The following is a 22,889-nucleotide window of genomic DNA, read 5'->3' as shown; positions in this document are numbered from 1 at the left end:
AAACTGTTCACGAGATCAGATTAAGGTCTGCAACTGAGAATGAGAATCCTACACATTATTTATCGTCCACTAGATTTGAGAAAGTAGGAATTAGGGCCCAAGTATTGAAAAACTGATTTCACCCTTTCAAATGGATTTCTATCTCCGCGTCTTCCCTGTACCCTGGATACAGAAAGGTTCTAATACCAGCCGGACGGTGTGGCCGAGCGTTTCTAGGCGCTTCAGTCTGGAACCGCGCGACCGCTACGGTCGCAGGTTCGAATCCTGCCTCGGGCATGGATATGTGTGATGTCCTTAGTTAGGTTTAAGTAGTTCTAAGTTCTAGGGGACTGATGACCTCAGATGTTAAGTCCCATAGTGCTGAGAGACATTTTGGTTCTAATACCGAGGTCCTTTATTGGACGACAAAACAGAAAGAACCGCTAAGTGCTGCACAGTCCGAAACGAAGGAAGACAGATATTTGGGATGTACTGCGAGGGGGCGAGAGATATCAGTTATTACAGCTTGTACTGTACAACACCATGAAGGCGATCGCTACTAACGTCTACTTGCAAAGCTGTTGGATATATATATATATATATATATATATATATATATATATATATATATATATATATATATATATCAGTTCATGACATCCGGTCTTACAAATTTCGTTTTTCTGACGGACACACCTCCAGATCGTCCGCTCTCAAAATTCTGCCATCTTTCTCCCCACATCCTCCACTGCTGGCGGCTCACCTCCAACTGCGTAACGCTACGCGCTGTTCACATCCAACTGCCCAACACTACAATAGCGAATATTTCAACAATGGCAACCAGCCACAGATTGCATACAGCACAGTCAGTGATTTTCATACAGCGCACTACGAGGCGTTACCAACATAAAAACCTAAACAGCCTACTTACGAAGTGTACGTTGATTGATCGTGACAGACTGTCACTGAAGAGCATTGTGACAAAAAATAAGACGCCACCAGCTGCAAAAGTCACTGCAAAACTGAATATCAATCTCGTGAACCCTTTCAGTACCAATACAACACGAGAGGGGGGGGGGGGGTGCAGGGGAAGGGTCTCCATAAGCAGGAAATCCAGAGCGCAAAATAATTCCAAAACCATTCATCACTAATTCAAATGCCCGTCACAGCTAAACGTGGTGCCGAAGACACAAAATTGGGAATGTGGGGCTATTGAGGAAAGTAGTTTGTTTCTGCAGTTATGGCTTGTATAAATGGTATGGGACTGCCGCTGGTAAAGACTTGAAGAAATACCGACAGCCGTAATTTTATTAATTATTTTATCAGACTACCAGTTTCTTAGCCACATTGGCACCATCTTCAAACACCTGTACAAATTGACAAAAATCAAGCTCCAAGTAGAAAACAAATATGATATGCAACATCAAATGTCATTAATTAAACTAAATTAACCATATATGCACATTAGTCAAAAGTATAAGAAGAGAGCTCACAGATATCAAGATGCTAAACTAAAGTGCGTGACATGCAAACATTGGTCACAGAACTGTCATGTAGCCATCAACTGTATTAAAAGAAACGACATAAAATACAAAGCTAACATAATATAACGGCCGGCCCTTGTGGCCGAGCGGTTCTAGGTGCTTCAGTCTGGAACCGCGCGACCGCTACGGTCGCATGTTCGAATCCTGCCTCGGGCATGGATGTGTGTGATGTCCTTAGGTTAGTTAGGTTTAAGTAGTTCTCAGTTCTAGGGGACTGATGACCTCAGATGTTAAGTCCCAAAGTGCTCAGAGTCATTTTAACCATTTTGAACCATAATATTACGAAGTAAAGTAAATGTCCTCATATTATATTAATGAGAAAAGCCTTCATTGAAAAAGTACGCAGAGTCATATAGTACTAACGATGGTATCACGTATAGTGGTCGTACTGTAACGAAACGTCTTGAGTATAATCTGTCTCAATATATAAATATTGAAAAATAGGGAACTAAAATAGTGAATGCATAAACATTATAAAGGAATAAAGAAAACTAACACTAGCAATGTTACTGAATTGCGAAGGATTACAATAACAATTAAAAAGACTAGAAAACTAGAAGTGAACCTTGCATTTAGGTCAAAGGAAGGACTTAAGATAAAAAAAGTAATTTCCTTTTCTTTTTTGCGGCAACGGTCTTACCGCAATGAATATACTGGTTCCCGTCAGATCACCGAAGTTAAGCGTTGTCGGGCGTGGCTGGCGCTTTGTTGGGTGACCATCCAGGCCGCCATGTGCTGTTGCCATTTTTCGGGGTGCACTCAGCCTCGTGATGCCAATTGAGGAGCTACTACACCGAATAGTAGCGCCTCCGGTCAAAGAAAATCATCATAACGACCGGGAGAGCGGTGTGTTGACCACACGCTCCTCCTATCCGCGTCCTCATTGCGGATGACACGGCGGTCGGATGGTCCCGATGGGCCACTTGTGGCCTGAAGACGGACTGCTTTTTCCTTTTTTGTAGCATGTAGCTGTGATTCCCATGTTCTATTACACGTGAATCATATCGAACAAAAAAAAAAAAAAAAAAAAAGAAACGAATTTTAAAACTAGAACGAAAGGTACAAAACGCAAGAAAATATAAAACCAGAAATTTTCAATGATATCGTGTTGTTGTTGTTGTGGTCTTCAGTCCTGAGACTGGTTTGATGCAGCTCTCCATGCTACTCTATCCTGTGCAAGCTTCTTCATCTCCCAGTACCTACTGCAACCTACATCCTTCTGAATCTGCTTAGTGTATTCATCTCTTGGTCTCCCCCTACGATTTTTACCCTCCACGCTGCCCTCCAATACTAAATTGGTGATCCCTTGATGCCTCAGAACATGTCCTACCAACCGATCCCTTCTTCTCGTCAAGTTGTGCCACAAACTCCTCTTCTCCCCAATCCTATTCAGTACCTCCTCATTAGTTATGTGATCTACCCATCTAATCTTCAGCATTCTTCTGTAGCACCACATTTCGAAAGCTTCTATTCTCTTCTTGTCCAAACTATTTACCGTCCATGTTTCACTTCCATACATGGCTACACTCCATACAAATACTTTCAGAAATGACTTCCTGACACTTAAATCTATACTCGATGTTAACAAATTTCTCTTCTTCAGAAACGCTTTCCTTGCCATTGCCAGTCTACATTTTATATCCTCTCTACTTCGACCATCATCAGTTATTTTGCTCCCCAAATAGCAAAACTCCTTTACTACTTTAAGTGTCTCATTTCCTAATCTAATACCCTCAACATCACCCGACTTAATTCGACTACATTCCATTATCCTCGTTTTGCTTTTGTTGATGTTCATCTTATATCCTCCCTTCAAGACACCATCCATTCCGTTCAACTGCTCTTCCAAGTCCTTTGCTGTCTCTGACAGAATTACAATGTCATCGGCGAACCTCAAAGTTTTTATTTCTTCTCCATGGATTTTAATACCTACTCCAAATTTTTCTTTTGTTTCCTTTACTGCTTGCTCAATATACAGATTGAATAACATCGGGGAGAGGCTACAACCCTGTCTTACTCCCTTCCCAACCGCTGCTTCCCTTTCATGTCTCTCAACTCTTATAACTGCCATCTGGTTTATGTACAAATTGTAAATAGCGTTTCGCTCCCTGTATTTTACCCCTGCCACCTTTAGAATTTGAAAGAGAGTATTCCAGTCAACATTGTCAAAAGCTTTCTCTAAGTCTACAAATGCTAGAAACGTAGGTTTGCCTTTCCTTAATCTTTCTTCTAAGATAAGTCGTAAGGTCAGTATTGCCTCACGTGTTCCAGTATTTCTACGGAATCCAAACTGATCTTCCCCGAGGCCGGCTTCTACTAGTTTTTCCATTCGTCTGTAAAGAATTCGTGTTAGTATTTTGCAGCTGTGGCTTATTAAACTGATTGTCCGGTAATTTTCACATCTGTCAACACCTGCTTTCTTTGGGATTGGAATTATTATATTCTTCTTGAAGTCTGAGGGTATTTCACCTGTTTCATACATCTTGCTCACCAGATGGTAGAGTTTTGTCAGGACTGGCTCTCCCAAGGCCGTCAGTAGTTCCAATGGAATGTTGTCTACTCCGGGGGCCTTGTTTCGACTCAGGTCTTTCAGTGCTCTGTCGAACTCTTCACGCAGTATCGTATCTCCCATTTCATCTTCATCTACATCCTCTTCCATTTCCATAATATTGTCCTCAAGTACATCGCCCTTGTATAGACCCTCTATATACTCCTTCCACCTTTCTGCCATCCCTTCTTTGCTTAGAACTGGGTTGCCATCTGAGCTCTTGATATTCATACAAGTGGTTCTCTTCTCTCCAAAGGTCTCTTTAATTTTCCTGTAGGCAGTATCTATCTTACCCCTAGTGAGACAAGCCTCTACATCCTTACATTTGTCCTCTAGCCATCCCTGCTTAGCCATTTTGCACTTCCTGTCGATCTCATTTTTGAGACGTTTGTATTCCTTTTTGCCTGCTTCATTTACTGCATTTTTATATTTTCTCCTTTCATCAATTAAATTCAATATTTCTTCTGTTACCCAAGGATTTCTACTAGCCCTCGTCTTTTTACCTATTTGATCCTCTGCTGCTTTCACTACTTCATCCCTCAAAGCTACCCATTCCTCTTCTACTGTATATCTTTCCCCCATTCCTGTCAATTGTTCCCTTATGCTCTCCCTGAAACTCTCTACAACCTCTGGTTCTTTCAGTTTATCCAGGTCCCATCTCCTTAAATTCCCACCTTTTTGCAGTTTCTTCAGTTTTAATCTACAGGTCATAACCAATAGATTGTGGTCAGAGTCCACATCTGCCCCTGGAAATGTCTTACAATTTAAAACCTGGTTCCTAAATCTCTGTCTTACCATTATATAATCTATCTGATACCTTTTAGTATCTCCAGGGTTCTTCCATGTATACAACCTTCTATCATGATATCGTGTAGAATGTGTAAAAATCTATCTGCACTAGAGAAATTACATTGTGACGTATGATGTTGAAATTATGTAAATAGTTAACATTTGGAAGTGGTTGACCCATGGGACATGCAGCTACGGAAAGCAGTAGTTTCTTACTATACGACATTAGGTTACATATTTAGTTGCTTTCACAGCCATTCTGAGTTTACGCTTATGTTCTTGTAGTCCATGATGCTTCGCTTTTTCGCATACTAAAGCCTCTGTTTTCGTTACGTAGAATTCCCTTTTGCGTCTTCCTGACGTATGCTTTCACCTTTAGAATCAATAGTTAACCGCACTTTAAACATACGGTTTCTCCTCTTGTCTTCCTCTCTAGACACTACTGTCTTTAGCTGAGGGTTTTGGGTTACCGAAGTAATACTTTTTGGCGTATGCACACGCTGCCACGCAGCAAGTAATTATAGTATGAGCGTGACAACGTTCGTACATAAGCTCTGACGACTGTTCTCGCCTTTGTGTACTTTTCTTTTATGTGGCGGCTGAAGAGTGGATGTTTTCTGCGTTTGTGTTTGTGTACGTCATTGCTTCTTGCAACCTTTTTTGTCTGGCGTTCTCCTTTCTTAGTTCGCCTGTTATTTCATAGCTTTCATATTTAACCTTTTCATCTCACACTTTCAGCTTTGTTGACGCTGGATAATGTTTAGAATGTTGCTTCATACTTCTATCATTTAACTGATGTTTATTTTATATTATGACTGATTCTTACGAGGACGTATTATATTGGGCATCTTATTTACAGCATTTTTCGTGTAATGAGTTCCTCTTTATTCAAGATCAAGGTACTCTGTGCGTATTGTCCTCTTAATAGAGGTAGTTTTCGCGTTTTACTTTACTGCTGTCCATTACTTTTACTTTTTTGGTACAGTTTCGTCGATTTCCGACAATTTTAGCCTTAAATTACTGCAATTGTGGCGGTGGCTATCACGATAGTGTAACAGTCACTTGTTTCAGTTTCAGCAACATGCCTTACTTTCATTTATTTATGCAACAGAGCAATCAGAGGCCAATACGTTTGTTGCCAACTGACAGGTCTTTCGTCAGGTTTTGCTTAGCTTCTCAGTGGATCTAGTGATATTGGTTGCCTGCTGTTAGCGTGTTACTTTATTAGTTTATATATTTTCGATAATATCTTCTAGTTTTCTGATCGTCCCTGATGTGCGCTTTCATTTGTATGATCAATGGACTACTACATTGTAAATAAAAGGACATCCTATTGTCTCCCTCGTTATTAATTGCTATTTTAAATTGTGGGAGCTAGGTTACTAACTTGATACGTTTTGGCATTTACACACGTTGCCGCACAGCATTTATGTGTAGTATGGGCGTAGTAATCGGGAGAAATAACCAATAGTGACTGCGACTCACTTCCGAATACTTTTTCTTGTACGTGACGTTTCATGAGTGGGTGTTTTTTGGCGATGCGATTATATACGTCATTCCTTCTCGAAACTTTACTTTATTTGATGTTATCTCTTGTTAGCTCTTCTTTGTTTAACATAGCTTTCAAATTTAACCACGTTGGGCTTCATTGACGCAGAGCAGTGTCTATACACGATGTCGTTTCATTAGATTTTTAATAATCTCTTTTGGCTTTCAACCTCTTTTTCATTATTATTTGTGTAGCTTTTTGACCATCCGGCAGGAGATTGTTTGCATTCCGCCTTTTTATTGGTTTCCATGGTTCGAGTTTTCCTCCCTACATATTGACTACCTTGGCGCACCAACCTTGATTCTATTTGCATACGTTTGCTATGTGCTTCTTCATGTCTCATCTCCCATATTCGTGCAGCGTTTCTACGTTTTGACAGATATTGGTTCATATCCTGTCTCAATTATATTGTTCAGTCTCTGTTGGTCCTTTGTTCAAGCACTCATATTTTGTTGATATGTTCTCATTTTTTTAAAGTATCAGTTTTCTTCATAAACTGTTTTATTGTATTGTATTACAGCTTATAACGTCAAATAATGTTGTTATTAAAATAATTATCACATTAAATTATATACGGATAGCTACTGTTAGGGCTGACTGATTTGTAAGGGTTCACTTCCTCTATGCTTCTACACGAGCTTACACAGCCTGAGAGTTTACTTTGCTGATGACTTCTGGTTTTATATTTTATTGTGTTTTATATCTTTTGTTATGTTTTTTAAAAATTTTGTTGTTGTTCGATATGATGCACGTGTAATAGGACATGTGAATCACAGCTACATACTACGAAAAGAAAAGGAAATTCCTTTTTCGACCTTAGGTTCTTACTTTGACCTAAATCCATGGTTCATTTCTAGTTTTCTAGTCTTTTTAACCGTTATTGTATTCCTTAGCAATTAATTTATACTGCTAGGCTTAGTTTGCTTTGTTCCTTTATCATGTTTACGCATTTATTACTTCGGTTCCCTATTCTTCAATATTTATATTCTCAGACAGATTCTTTGTCGTCAGGACGTTTCGTTACAATACGACCATTGTATATGATACCGTTGTTTGTACAATATGACTCAGCCTGTTTTTTCCCAAGAAAGCTTTTCTAAGTACCATAATATGCGAACATTTACTTTACTTCGTAATATTGTGTAAGCACTGTATTGTATGCAGTTTTTATTGATACAACTGATGGATACGTGACAATTCTGTGACCACTGTTTGTGTGTCATGCATTTTAGTTTACCATCTTGATATTTTTGATCTTTTTTCTTGTACTTTTTACTAATGTGTACGTATGGTTAATTTATTGTAAATAATGACATGTAATATTGCCTATCAGATTTGTTGTCTATTTTAAGCTCGATTTTGTCGATTTATACAGTGGTCTTAAGATGGTGCCAATGAGGCAACGAAAGTGGTCGTCCAATAAAATATTTAATAAAATTTCGTCTGTCAGTATTTATTTTCTTCAAGGAATTTGGTCACGTCAGTCTTGTTTTACATTGTTTTCAACATCTGGCCTAATTTATATGCTAATAGTGATAGATGGCAGGGCTTCTGTGATAATTTGGGCAGCCGTATCTTGGTATTCCACCATTTTGCGGACAGAATGGTGCAAGATTCCATTGAAAATTATACATCACCTGTATTTATCCGTTCCTAGACAACTGGAAGATGTTCTGAATGCCAACTTGTTTCCTACATCATGTTAGGCTCGGTAATGTGTTGTGTTATTAGTGTTTATATAGTTTTTGGTCGCGTAATGGTGACGCTGTCCTATAGTAACAGAGGTTCTCTAAATGTATCCAGATGAGTTTAGTGAGAACAACATTGCTTTTCATCCAGAGATTTTGATTCCAATTGACGTCTTCAAATCTGTTCTTGAGCCCGACAATGCGTCAGGTCATGCGCTGCCTTTTCGATGGCGACACTGTACGAATTGGCATCGAAATATTTCCCCACTGAGCCTGTTTCAGAGATCTGACCAGGTTTACAAAGTTTCCTCGCCTGGAAAAATCACATTATCTTGCAACAAAGCCACCGTTTACAGACCGCTGTATAAAGGCCAAGAACGTTAGCCCGGAAGACAGTGTCCGTAGTGGGGTCGATACCCGAATAGCAGCTAGGCGAAATATAACCCTCGTTAGAGTGGTACGATCTCACACACAGACTCCTTAAGCATTGTCGATTATTTTTTCTATCAATGCACTGAGCGAGCTGTTCTGCCGTGTACCGCCGGCCGCGGTGGTCTAGCGGTTCTAGGCGCTCAGTCCGGAGCCGCGCGACTGCTACGGTCGCAGGTTCGAATCCTGCCTCGGGCGTGGATGTGTGTGATGTCCTTCGGGTAGTTAGGTTTAAGTAGTTCTAAGTTCTAGGGAACTGATGACCATAGATGCTAAGTCCCATAGTGCTCAGAGCCATTTGAACCATTTTCTGCCGTGTACCTTCCTCGTTCACGTTGCTATACACGCGACGAGTTAGTCAGTTGACTAGTGAGGACCGCATTGTTCAGTCCCCTAGACCGACCACACTAACTTTGCAGAGTTAAAACATCGTAGGCTGTTAGTTAAAAGGTATGTTCAACTCGATATCTTTGCAATTTGATTAGCATTTGCGTGCTTTCATATAGTCCTCATGAAGTAATTAGGCATACTCATCGTAAGCCTTCATTTTTAAAGGATGTGTTAATAATGATCTACGAGAGAGAACGTGAACGTGTCAGAATGTTACTGAAAGAAACTCTGGTTGACTCTGAACTTGAAACCGAACTAGAATTTTGTGCATAAGATGCCTCAGAGGAAAAGGAGAAGAAGCAGCGAGTAAGAGCAGGAAACTGATGGAGAGGTGACCACTTTAAGAGAGCATTATTTCCATTCAGGCAAACATACTGAAAATGCCAGGAACGTCGTTGGGGAGTGGATCGCTGGGCTGTTTGCGACTAAACTGGACTGACACACGTTTTTATACTTCATTTAATTTTTCCAACTCAAATTTAATCAAAAAATAATCTTCAGATCGGACGCCATGTAGCAACACCTGACGTCCTTAGGTAGACGAACCGCCAGATTTGAGAACCTGCCCTTATCGAGCAGCGCACTTGTAACCCGGTCAAAACTATTTTATCCATTTTCGGAACGTAATAAAAAATAGATTTTTGATTTTAATTGTATGTGTATTTACAAAATATTCAAATTTGATACGCAAACTATTACAATATCTTTATTCAGTGTCAAAATGCTGGTCATCGTCTTCTTTATCATCTTTGCCTGTCTCTCTAGTTTCATCGCTTTTATTAGCTTCTAGGGACAAAGATTTTGTGCTTGCGACCATTAGACTGACTGCAAAAATGGAACACTTTTCGTATGATGCCTTGGTCTGCCAGAATTGGGTCTGAATAATCTATGTAGTTCATCCCTGTTACAAAACACAAATAAAAATTTACGAGCAAAATTAATTCTGTATTGCCATCTGTACTTGTTTCGGGTCTCAGCTGCTTCCTCCGACAATTTACCTATGGGTAGATTTACACTATGTGATCAAAAGTATCCGGACATCCCGAAAAACATAGGTTTTTCATATTAGGTGCACTGTGCTGCCACCTACTGCCAGGTACTCCATATTAGCGACCTCAGTAATCATTAGCCATCGTGAGAGAGTAGAACTGGGCTCTCCGCGGAACTCACGGACTTCGAACGTGGTCAGGTGATTGGGTGTTACTTCTGTCATACCTCTGTTTGCGAGATTTCAACACTCCTAAACATCCCTAGGTCCACTGTTCCCGATGTGATAGTGGAGTGGAAACGTGAAGGAACACGTACAGCACAAAAGCGTACAGGCCGACCTCGTCTGTTGACTGACAGAGACCTCCGACAGTTGAAGAGGGTCGTAATGTGTAATTGGCAGACATCTATCCAGACCATTACACAGGAATTCCAAACTGCATCAGGATCCACTGCGAGTACTATGACAGTTAGGCGGGAAGTGAGAAAACTTGGATTTCATGGTCGAGCGGCTGCTCATAAGCCACACATCACGCCGGTAAATGCCAAACGACGCCTCGCTTGGTGTAACAAACGTAAACATTGGACGATTGAACAGTGGAAAAACATTGTGTGGAGTGACGAATAACGGTACACAATGTGGTGCTCCGTTGGAAGGCTGTGATTGTGGCGAATGCCCGGTGAACATCACCCGCCAGCGTGTGTAGTGCCAACAGTAAAATTCGGAGAAGGTGGTGTTATGGTGTCGTCGTGTTTTTCATGGAGGGAGCTTGCACCCCTTGTTGTTTCGCGTGGCACTATCACAGCACAGGCCTACAATGATGTTTTAAGCACCTTCTTGCTTCTCACGGTTGAAGAGCAATTCTGGCATGGCGATTGTATCTTTCAACACGATCGAGCACCTGTTCATAATGCACGGCCTGTGGCTGAGTGGTTACACGACAATAACATCCCTGTAATGGACTTTCCTGCACAGAGTCCTGACCTGAATCCTATAGAACACCTTTGGGATGTTTTGGAACGCCGACTTCGTGCCAGGCCTCACCGTCCGACATCGATACGTCTCCTCAGTGCAGCACTCCGTGAAGAATGGGGTGCCGGCCGGTGTGGCCGTGCGGTTCTAGGCGCTTCAGTCTGGAACCGCGTGACCTCTACGGTCGCAGGTTCGAATCCTGTCTCGGGCATGGATGTGTGTGATGTCGTTAGGTTAGTTAGGTTTAAGTAGTTTTAAGTTCTAGGGGACTGATGCCCACAGATGTTAAGTCCCATAGTACTCAGAGCCATTTGAACCATTTTTGAAGAGTGGGGTGCCATTCCCCAAGAAACCTTCCAGCACCTAATTGAACGTGTGCCTGAGAGAGTGGAATCTGTCATCAAGGCTAAGGGTTGGCCAACAACATACTAAATTCCAGCATTACCGATGGATGGTGCCACGAACTTGTAAGTCATTTTCACCCAGGTGTCCGGATACTTTTGATCACATAGTGTGGTTTAAATGTGCATTCGGTACCGCGCAGTAAAATTTGTGACTAGTCGGTGGCGGAGGGTACCAGCCACATACCGTAAATCTGTGAACATTTTTGAAGTTACAGGAGAAAAGGCATCAAATTTCTGTGCCAATTTTGTTACCACTCAAAATAACTTCCAGGTTCACTTTAAGTCGCTTAATGAAATTTGCATTGAGGCCAGTGATTGAAAAAGAGTAAGAGTATTCTGGATCAGAAAAAAAATTGTATTCCTACATCCATGCTCGGAAATCTCTACGAGGAGACCTATTTCTTCTTTGCAAGGTTTTTTAATTGTTCATCTTTTTGTTTAACGATTTCTTTGTCTCTGGCTGCCTATTTTTTCTTAAAGTCACTTTTGACGTATCTCAAAGCACGACTTAAAACAGCTGTTTAAGCAGGTGAATATTTTAATATTTCTGCAAGTTTTTCTTCCATGAACGCAAGTTTATCATTTATTTTCTTCGATTTAAATTACTTCAAAATATCGTACAAAGATCTTCTGGTACATTTCTTGACTGTTCCCAAAGAATCTACAACAGAATAAACGAAAAATTACTACGCTGCACTAGTTTGACTAATTCAACATTTCACTTTGAACGAATAAAAAACAAAATGGCACAGGAGGTTGGACAACGTTAGTGTGTCATACAACTTTCATCGGTCTAAATTTCACTCCTGTGACAGAAATATCGCTCGAAAAACAGGTAACTACAGACATTGTGAAAGGCGGACACATACAGATGGACTGGACATTTATTTGCGGTTAGTTTCAGAATGAGTGGAAATTTCATGTTACGAGATCGAAGCAGTCGCGTGTGACATCTGTGGAATAGTCGACTTACGGCAGTGACAGTAGTATCTCCCAACTTGTGTATCTTTTGCTCAGTTGTAGAGCAGAGGGTAGTGTTCAACATGGAGTAAGCGGGCAGAACGTTTAGCGTAACGCGTATTGGAGGAGGATTTTGCTGAAGAAAACTGTTAGGAATTATTAATCTGATGGAAGGACTTACAGCATTTATGGAACAGAGAGAATGGATTGCGTTATTGATGTGTTTTTAAGGTGGTAATTTTTCCTGTCGCGTATTGATAAGGTTAGCGGTTCTTGCAACAGAACAGTCCACCTCTCCACCTCAGTTTAGATCATTTCAGTTTAATTTGTTTCAATCTGCATAATCTTAAGAGCGTTGCCTTGTAAAACTTATGTAAAGAAAGTAAAGTTTTTGGTTTTCTTTAAGGTTTTGTTCTTGTGAAATAAGAATTTAGAATACAGCATTGTCACTCTAATTTTCATTTCCAGTAAAGAGGTGTTTCTTTTTATTACGAGAAATTCATCCCAGTCTTTCTCCCAGCAGTTTAGTTTGACTTCGGCATATTTTAGCAGGCGCGATTTCTTCATGATGTGCTGTTGCTGCTGATTACGCTGTAAATTTTCAGGTGAGATTCTTTTCACATTTTGGTGGTTATTTCGTTTCTCATTTAACGTTTCAAATGCGGAAATTCTAAGCATTTTATTTGTAACTCACATTTTTAATGAGTCAGTGAACAGTGTGTGTTTCGTAGTGCTGCTTCGTAATTTCAGCGATTCAATTTTTCTGAGCAGTGCACAGTTTGATTTTGGCAGTGGTTTCTAGAGTAACAGTTTTAATTTCCTGCACAGTGGACATCAGTTAGTTTTGTCTTTATGTAAGGTGTCTATTGAGGCATGCCGTTCGGAATGGTAATTTCAGTTCAACCTTTTTATAACAGAGGACAGCACATTCAGTTTTGAGCAAAAAATGGGCAAACATTTAATGCTCATGGACGAACGAACGATCGTGTCAGAGCAAATAACTTTCAATTGGAATTTGAAGATAGTCTATAAACGTAAAATTTAAAGAATGAAACCATGGAGGTATGATATAAAGTATATACCTATCATTTTGATATTTAGTAGGTTTTTATCTAATCGTAACGACAAAAGCGAAGGAAACAAACGTCTCGAACACATTTATCTCCCTCTATGTCTGCTTTGCGACTGACTTCGCAACAGGTGGCGTGAGTGCAGAGGAAGGTTCTGACTGCCGAGAGACGGACAGCTTATCGACCTTGAGGATTAACACGTTTGAAACGATTTTAAAGTAACATGGCGATATTGATTTTTAACCGATTTTTGAGTGCAAACACTCCTACATGCAGTGCGGCGCCTGTGGCAACGACGGCGCGCACACGTCAACTACTGAGGCTGTACGATGAGCGGAAAACGGAAACACTCTTACTGTGAAACAGAGTTCAGAGTTAACAACTTGGTATCACTTCAACCAACAACAATTCTGGCTGACGACACTTAAAACCACATCAAAACATTCCGTTGCGGATTTTGCTAAAACTCAGTCAAAATGGCATAAAAAAACTTTAAACGTGATAGCAACGTGCACAATGTTTCAAAACTAGCATTTACAATCAAGAGGTTATATACTCTAGATTTTTTCACGTGCCCTGGTAGTAATAAGTCAGTAGGCAAAGTACCGGCCGCTCTCTAAACTGCACCCAAAGTTACTTAAGCTAGAGCGCTCACTTATCGACTTAAATCCCATCGAACACATGTGTGGTGAATATTTCAGCACGTCCACGCGCACCAACGATCAGTCGCGCTGTCGGAGGAATGGAACAACGCAGCCCAACGACTGTTTAGCAACCCTGTGGCCAGTGTGGGAGCACATCGCAGACCATGCATAACTCTCTGTGGTGATCAAACACACCATTTAGAACCATGTCCCTTCTCTAATGTACAGGGGACTACGATGAATCGCGCTAACTCCAGTGTAATTATTGTGTTTGACTAAAAGTGTCATTTGTGGTCGTCTAGTTGCGCGTTTCTTTCAGTTACCTTCTGTAGTGTGCTGCAGCAGTTCTTTCTATGTGTAGTCAAAGTTTCATCGATCTGTGTTGCTGACAGTGACAAATCATGAGGAAATTACTTTCGTCCTTAAGTTCTACACAATGGAGTACATTATTTTAGTTTTAATGTAATTGATTTCCAAGCCTACTTCGACACTTGTTCTATTAACCTGTTTCATTCGCAGCTGAAGTTTTACTGTACTTGAGGTAAACTTCGTCTGTGTTTATTATCGGCCGGCCGGTGTGGCCATGCGGTTCTGGGCGCGTCACTCTGGAACCGCGTGACCGCTACGGTCGCAGGTTCGAATCCTGCCTCGGGCACGGATGTGTGTGATGTCCTTAGGTTAGTTAGGTTTAAGTAGTTATAAGTTCTAGGGGACTGATGACCACAGATGTTGAGTCCCATAGTGCTCAGAGCCATTTGAACCATTTTTTTGTTTTGTTTATTATCATTCAGGCTGGGCCCTATTGGACCACGACAAGTGGTATTTAGATTTCCTTGGTGTTACTATTACTCTCATTCTCTCATAATGGGTTCTCGCCTGGCAAAGATGTTCCAGTCTGCGCCGGCCGGAGTGACCGTGCGGTTCTAGGCGCTACAGTCTGGAACCGAGCGACCGCTACTGTCGCAGGTTCGAATCCTGCCTCGGGCATGGATGTGTGTGATGTCCTTAGGTTAGTTAGGTTTAATTAGTTCTAAGTTCTAGGCGACTGATGACCTCAGAAGTTAAGTCGCATAGTGCTCAGAGGCATTTGAACCATTTTTTGTTCCAGTCTGCTTGGCTTTTCCTGCCAGGCTGATTGACCAGTCGTGAATTTTGTGTTTAAAATTTTTCTTTCTGGTGTATCAAGTTGTATGGTTCCTGCTTCTTTCACTACTGCTTTCACTGTGTCGATTCATTTTGTTTCCATTTTAGATTTACAGCGGATTTAATAGAACTCCAAAACTTCTCAAGTTAACCTGGTTGGCTCCATTCCTTTAATATCCCCATAAAAATTTAGCCGGTGTTTCCTCATAACGAGATAAAAGTTGGCATGCTTCTCAGTTTCTTTTTTTATTCTTAATCTGTATGACCTTTAGTATAATTGGATTTAAACGTTATCTGACTACTTCACGTACTCTCTCCCTCTTTCTATCTTTTTTTTTTTTTTTTTTTTTTTTTGGCGACAGATTTCGAAACCAGTCTCTTCCAGACGAATCAAATGTCCTGATCAGTTTCATCTAAATATTTTAACTGGGAAATGTTCTTGATTTTCCCACATTTAATTTTTAGAATTTTTGGTGCCATGTAGTTGCTGGCATTGTATTTTTTCAAATTATATTTGAAGACCTATTCTTTCTACTGTTTATTTGCTAATGTCTACTGTTTTGTTTTTTCTCTGTTTCAATTTCCTAACATAGAATCACCAGGTCGTCTGCGAAAGTTAAGTCTATCTTAATGTTGGTTCTTCATACGAAGGAGGGCTGAAAAGTAATGCCTCCGAGTTGAGTTTTTGATGTAAAAACTAATACAACTTTTTAAGTTAAACAAACGTTATTAACATCATACATTTTCATTCTTCATGTCCCCATATTTATTTCTCAACATAGTCACCATGGCGACGAACACATTTCTCCCAACGAGAGACAGTTTTGTTGATACCGTCACTCTAGGATGTTCGACTTGTTAACGGAACAACCACCTCACCTCTGCTTGCACCGCTTCAACACTATCAAAGTGAAGTCCTAGGAGGCGTTCCCTAAGTTTTGGAAACTGATGAAAGTCGGATGAGGCCATGTTGGTAATGTATGGAGGATGATCGATGACAGTGAACCCGAAATTGCTGCTGATGTCGCAGCGCTCGTGAGTGTTCTGGCATTGTCTGGCTGAAGGATGAGATGCTCTATGTGTGGACGACCTCTTAGCATTCGAGACTCGATTACAGTACTCTGTTTCTCAAGCACCGATGTACTTAGGTTACACACCATCATCTTACACGTTACAGTTCGAAGTCCTCTAGCGGTAGAGCTCTGCAAATACACAGAGATGAAGAAAAAAGATGTAGAATGTTAATAACGTTCGTTTTATTTAAAAAGATTCAAGTGCTTTCACGTAAAACTTCGGAAGCATTATCTTTCATCATTCCCCTGTTATTTGATTTTTTCGTCAATTTTAAGCTCCAATTTCAGCTTTCGTCACTCTTGGATTATATTTTCTAAGACACAGTTGCAAAGTAATGGAGTGTGTCCATCACCTTGTCTCTCTCTTGTTGTAATTTCAAAATTTTCCGAAATTACTCCTCTTGATTTTTATCTCTGCGTTTGTTGTCGATGATAAAATGTTATTTTCACCCACTTAGCAGATAAAGGCGACTTACAGACTTACAGCCGATCCGTCACGTCACTTAGGCCAGGTGCTGGGACGGGCAGTACACGCAAGCGCTGGAGTCCAGACCGACCCTCCTCTCCCTCCCCTTCTGCCCCCGCATCCGCACCTCCCACCATAGCCGGCCGGCGCGACGGGAGCGCCGCGCCTGGCGTGTAGGCAGCCCAACGCTCACTCAGCCAGTGCGGGTCTGCCGTCCGACAGGCGCGCAGCGCGAAGCACGGGCCGAGGTGCACCGCAACCAATTTCCGGAGGGTACTTCGCTGCTCACGCGATGTCGAGCGCAATTGAAGGCGACGTGCCAAACACAGCTACATAGCTCTGCCCACGATACGTTTCTTATGTGATTATCAAACAGCATAACAGTTACACCAGACAGATTTTTCTGGTACAATTACTGTTTTCAATTTACATTTGCGATTTTTTGCATCGTGTACATATATCAAGCCAATTTCATTAGCTACCGCAGCCACGAGGTAGAATTACATCCTCGTCGTAGAAGGCTACAAGAATTTGAAATAAATGTACATCTGTTGCTACTGTCTTGTGTTAAGTACCATATTTATGCAAGATTTACCTAGAAATTTTACAAGTTATTCGTACCGCAACTTCTGTAACTAATTCCCTGTTAGACATTGATCATTAATAGATATTCGCGTGCACGTAATGCTTTCTTTTCAATACTGCAAATGAGATAAGCAGGAAATTCTACCTCGATATTTACTGAAGGTGATCCTCAATTAATATTTTCGAGTTACTTGTTAACAGAAATTGTAGAGGCAATAAAGACTGCGGCCAAGACGAGATAGTTTATTCTGCTCGGGTAGGCGGGTCGTCTGGTAAGAGAAACATTTACGCCTGCCGGCTAGACAGCCCCCATTACAGGAGTCAGTGTCGGATCGGTATGGTCAGGCGAAGCTTGCGACTGATGCTCGCTTTGACAGCGATGCTGGGCTGGTGGTGTGGCGGTTACTTCGGTGCTGCAGCTTTGCATCGCACGCGTCACTTCGCTCACCGCTACAACTCCTCAGGTAAGTAAGTGTTCACTGCGTGCGTCAGCTGTTGCTACGGCAGCCGCTGTCTGCCAAGAATTGTGCGAAGGGGAACGTGCCCGAATCTGGACACCTATTTAATATCTAATCTCTTCCCTGTGTGCATTGAAACGTCCCCTTTGGAAAATTATAAATTACTGTCCTGGTAAATCTCTTACGTTATTTGATTTTCAAACAGCTGAGCAAAACTGAACGTATTCAGATACAGTGTTACAGGAATTATGACATAAATAAATACATAAAAGATCAGAATAGCTTTCGAAACATCTATTTCAAACATGAACATTAAAACATAACAGAATAAATAATGTCTAAACATCTTTACAAAGTAAATAACATATTATAAATGCAAATTATATTTGGAATAAGTAAAGAGAGAAATGTCTAAATACGTTCAGTTTTGCTCAGCTGTTTGAAAATCAAATAACGTAAGGGGTTTACCAGGACAGTAATTTATAATTTTCCAAAGGGGACGTTTCAACATCAACTGAGTTCTGCCCACATATGTATTTAGGAGCTAGTTTCAGGAACTATTGTAGCGATTCTGATTCTCTTGCGACCAACAGATGGACTGATTCACGAGGAACCTTCTTGTACGCGGTGTGATTCAGCTGCCCCTACCGCTGTCGTTTTATGCAACCTGCTCTGTTATCGCTGTCATTCATTAACCATATGCGAGCTTTTTGTATTCTCTCGCTCGCTTCGCACAATCTATTAGTCCTACAGAAAAATGAGCAGGACCTTTTATTTAGGAAATTTAATATAGTTATACGCTTTCGCTATAGGCCGTAATTATTCAAGAAAAACGTACAAAAGTGAGTTCAAACGTACCCCCACTGCCACACTCAACCCCCGCCGGTCAGGTTTTCTAGTATGTTAGTCAAGGCGCTCCCCCCGACCACTGTACAAATATTTGCGGGCGCACGAATTATTTTCTACTTGCGAACTGTTTCGGTCTTCATTGGCTGGCCTTATTACGCCAAGGGCTTAGTCGAGCACTTACAAACTACAAAATTGACGATTTTTGCGAATTTTTAATATCATAAAATAAATACATCGATGTATTCGTCAGGCCCTCTTACTACGAAAATACTGTACTTGTAAGGGCTAAGTTTTGATTAAATTGTCAGCATAATTAGCTTTAGCGTAACGTTTACAAAAATCCGCCGGCCGGAGTGGACGAGCGGTTCTAGGCGCTTCAGCCTGGAAGCGCGCGACAGCTACGGTCGCAGGTTCAAATCCTGCCTAGGGCATGGATGTGTGTGATGTCCTTAGGTTAGTTAGGTATAAGTAGTTCTAAGTTCTGGGGGACTGATGACCTCACATGTTAAGTCCCATAGTGCTCAGAGCCAATTTTGAACAAAAATCCTTATTCTTTCATTACCCTCACGGGCGCGTTTAAATTAATAATGTTAACGAAGTAGCCGACTGTGCTGGTGTCGTAAGAGCCCAATCCGTAGAGACAAAAAAAAGGTCGAATATTAGAAATAGTTCGTGTAGACGGAAATATTTATACTGTGGTAGAAGGGAACACCACAAACAACGCACTAGAAATCCTGACCGGTGGGGGAAGAGAGTGGTTGCGTTTTTCTTGAATACATGGAAAACCATGGCCTTCAGCGAAAACGTATCCCAGTACAATATTTAACTACATTAAACTTCCTACGAAAAGGCCCTGCTCAGTTTTTCAGCAGGAGTCTGCGCGTAGCGCGTGACACAATATGAAAATCTCGCAAGCGGTTTATGAAGGCCAGATATAACACTGTGGGCTGCATAAAACGAAACGGGTACGGGCAGCCGAATAACTCCGTATAATTTACAAATATTCCGTGTAGACTGGCTGAAATGTGATGAATTAAAGTCTACCGCCGCTGTGAAAACGACGGAACCGCCATCTAGCGATACAGCCGCTGCAACTTCAGGCAGCTGCGAAGCTCGAACAGAATCTGAATTGGACCTGATTGTCTTGCCCATGCGTCAAAATCGAAAGGTCACGGGATAGAATCCCGGTCGAACCAATTTTTCAGCGTCTTTGCACCAAGCAGTCACCTTTCAACAATGTGGACGTTCGCCAGAAGCGAAACGTGGTTCGGATTCCATGTCAAACGGTAGATCTCTTTATCACAGAGCTCGCTTGGCATGCTGTTTGATGGTCTAGCAACGGAGCTTGGTTACTGGTGTTACCTGGAAAACGCTCATAGCCCTCTCGAAACCATACCGACGTACTGTGCGCTCTTTGCAAATTATTTATGCAGTGTTTTCGTTAAACCCTAACACCACCTAGTAGGGAAGTGCCAGGCTCAGTTTCACTTTCCACGCAGCATCCTATTGAAGACAGTATGTCCTGAATTGTAAGCAGTGAGGAAGGTCAGAGATGGGCGGATTCGTGGAAAGGTGCATTAACTGAGGAATTAGCGGAGTAGAATGAGTCTGTTGTAGATATTTTTACATGGCATTGTTGGACATAGAAAACACTAATAACAATGGACACGAAAAGCCCAGTGTCTCCGTTTTTTGGAGAAAGATTGTTTTAGCTGATGCAGCACAAGTAACAAATAAATGGTATTTTTGTTTATCCTTTGAATAACATTTTTTCCTAACATCGTGTTTTATAGACTTTTCATTTGTATACATTTACTAATTATAATCACATAACGAAAAAATTGTAGCACCATGGATTCTAACGCTTTGGAAGAATTTTTTTGGAGTAATTAAGGCCAACGCCTGAAGAGAGAGAGTCTCTCTGTATGTCAATATTTCATAGATGTTTACGGGACCTCGGCTGTTCAGTACAGAATGTCAATCCAAACACCTTTCAGCCGTCTAAATTTGCAAACTGTTATTTTAGTGGGCTACCAGATTCGGCGATATATTACGCCATATTCAGGCAAAAGGGCCTGAAGATGGCGTAATATATCGCCGAATCTCGTAGCCCGCTAAAATAACAGTTTGCAAATTTAAACGGCTGAAAGGCGTTTGATTTCTCGTTCTGAACAGGGATAGTTCATTTTTTATGATAGGGTAAAAGTGACGGTAAATTTGCGGATATGCTAGATGATGATCAGTTTGGTTTTAGGAAAGGTAAAGGCACGAGAGACGCAATTCTGACGTTGAGGTTGATAATGGAAGCATGATTAAAGAAAAATCAAGTCACGTTCATGGGATTTGTCGACAATGTAAAATGGTGCAAGATGTTCGAAATTCTGAAAAAAGTAGGGGTAACCTATAGGGAGAGACGGGTCACATACAATACGTACAACAGCCAAGAGGAAATAATAATGGACGACCAAGAAGGAAGTGCTTGGATTCAAAAGGGTATAAGACAGAGATGTAGTCTTCCGCCCCTACTGTTCAATCTGTACATCGAAGAAGTAATGATGGAAATAAAAGAAAGCATCAGGAGTGGGATTAAAATTAGATGTGAAAGGATATCAATGATACAATCCGCTGATGACATTGCTTTCCTGAGTCAAAGTCTAGCAGAATTACATGATTTACTGAATGGAAAGGACAGTCTAATGAGTACAGAATATGGCATCGAAGAAAGATGAAAGTAGTGAGAAGTAGTAGAAACGAAAACAGAGATAAACTTAACATCAGCACTGATGGCCAGGAAGTAGAACAAGTTAAGGAATTCTGCTACCCAGGCAGTAACATAACCAATGACGGAAGGAGCAAGGAAGACATCAAAAGCACACTAGCACTGGCAAAAAGGGTATTCCTGGCCAAGAGAAGTCTACTAGTAGTGTCAAACGTAGCCTTAATATGAGGAAGAAATTACTGAGAATGTAAGTTTGGGGCACAGCATTGTATGGTAGTGAAACATGGACTGTAGGGAAACCGGAACAGAAGAAAATCGAAGCATTTGAGATGTGGTGCAACAGGTTCAAAACTAGGTGGACAGATAAAAGGTAAGGAATGAGGAGGTTCTGCGCAGAATCGAAATGAACACGTGTAAAAAACAACAGGTTGATAGGACATCTGTTAAGGCATCAGGGACTGACTTCTATGGTACTAGAGGGAGTTGTAGAGGGCAAAAACTGTGGAGGGAGACAGAGATCGGAATACGTTCAGCATATAATTGAGGACGTAGGTTGCAAGTGCTACTCTGAGATGAAGAGGTTAGCACAGGAGAGGAAATCGTGGCGGGCCGCATCAAACTAGCCAGAAGACCGATGACAAAAAAAGTAACGGTGCCAAGTAGGAGTAGCTTTGACTTTTGTTTCTTTCTTTTTAAGATTAAACTTAGTCAGATAAGTAGATAGTTAGGCGGAAAAAAGACCTGTGGAGCACTTGAGCGGAAAAGAAAAAATGGCGGGCTTGGGGATCGAATCCTGTTCAGACCGTGGATTTTTGTCTCTGTTTCTTAACCTCCTAATTACTTCTCAATAAAGTGGAGATCCGCCATAAACGGAACGTCTTTGAAATTTCACTTTAAACTGCAAGTCGCCTTTAACCGGTTGGGTAAATGGTTGGGGAGACGGAAATCGCCGAAGTGACGTCGAGCTGAAAGACTTGCACCAAGTCATTTTTGAGCCACACGAAATTATTATTAGCAGAATCCGCACATATAGGATATTTCACAATTCTTGTTACATACTTCTAGAGGTTGTAAAGGGGACTTAGTAGAGCAAGTTTTACATAGGCACCCATGTCCAGAAACGTCATCCAACGACGCTACACAGTGTCAAATTTGTAGGTCCCGGCGCCTGTAAATGTATGTGATTACTAGGTGATGTTACAATCTTTCTAGGATGATGGAGAAGGATAAGTGTATCAGTCTGACGTAAGGGTCTGTGTACCGGGAACGAACGAGCCGAAATTTATAGGCGATAACCATTCTGATATCTGTGTCAGTGAAATGCACTGTTGTTCTTAAGACTGTAGGGTAGACAACTGTAAGTGGTCGTAGTATGGACCAAAACAAGGAAAAGAAGTCCAGTAAACATGGGCTGTAAAATGCATACCTGAGGAGCTATGAGCACTTACTTGTTCATCTTCGCCAGTGTGAAACACATCTCCTCTACTGAACAAATGCGCATATCTCCTAAGGTATGCGTTTTAGAGTCCATGTTTACTGGATTTTTTTTTCTTGTTTCAGTCCATGCTTCCACCTCTGAAAGTTGGCTACCGTACAACCTTAGCAACAACAAGTACATATATTCCACTGCCAAGAGGTATCA

At 41.2% G+C, this 22,889-nt stretch overlaps 1 pseudogene; it reads left to right on the top strand.

Moving 5' to 3' along the window:
- The first annotated feature begins 2,149 nt into the window (after nucleotides 1-2,149).
- LOC126212828 (5S ribosomal RNA) lies at nucleotides 2,150-2,267 on the top strand (annotated as a pseudogene).
- The last annotated feature ends 20,622 nt before the right edge of the window (nucleotides 2,268-22,889 follow it).

This window comes from Schistocerca nitens, chromosome 1, assembly GCF_023898315.1.
Source record: "Schistocerca nitens isolate TAMUIC-IGC-003100 chromosome 1, iqSchNite1.1, whole genome shotgun sequence".
Classification (NCBI taxonomy): domain Eukaryota; kingdom Metazoa; phylum Arthropoda; class Insecta; order Orthoptera; family Acrididae; genus Schistocerca; species Schistocerca nitens.
This window is presented reverse-complemented; position numbering and strand designations above follow the sequence as displayed.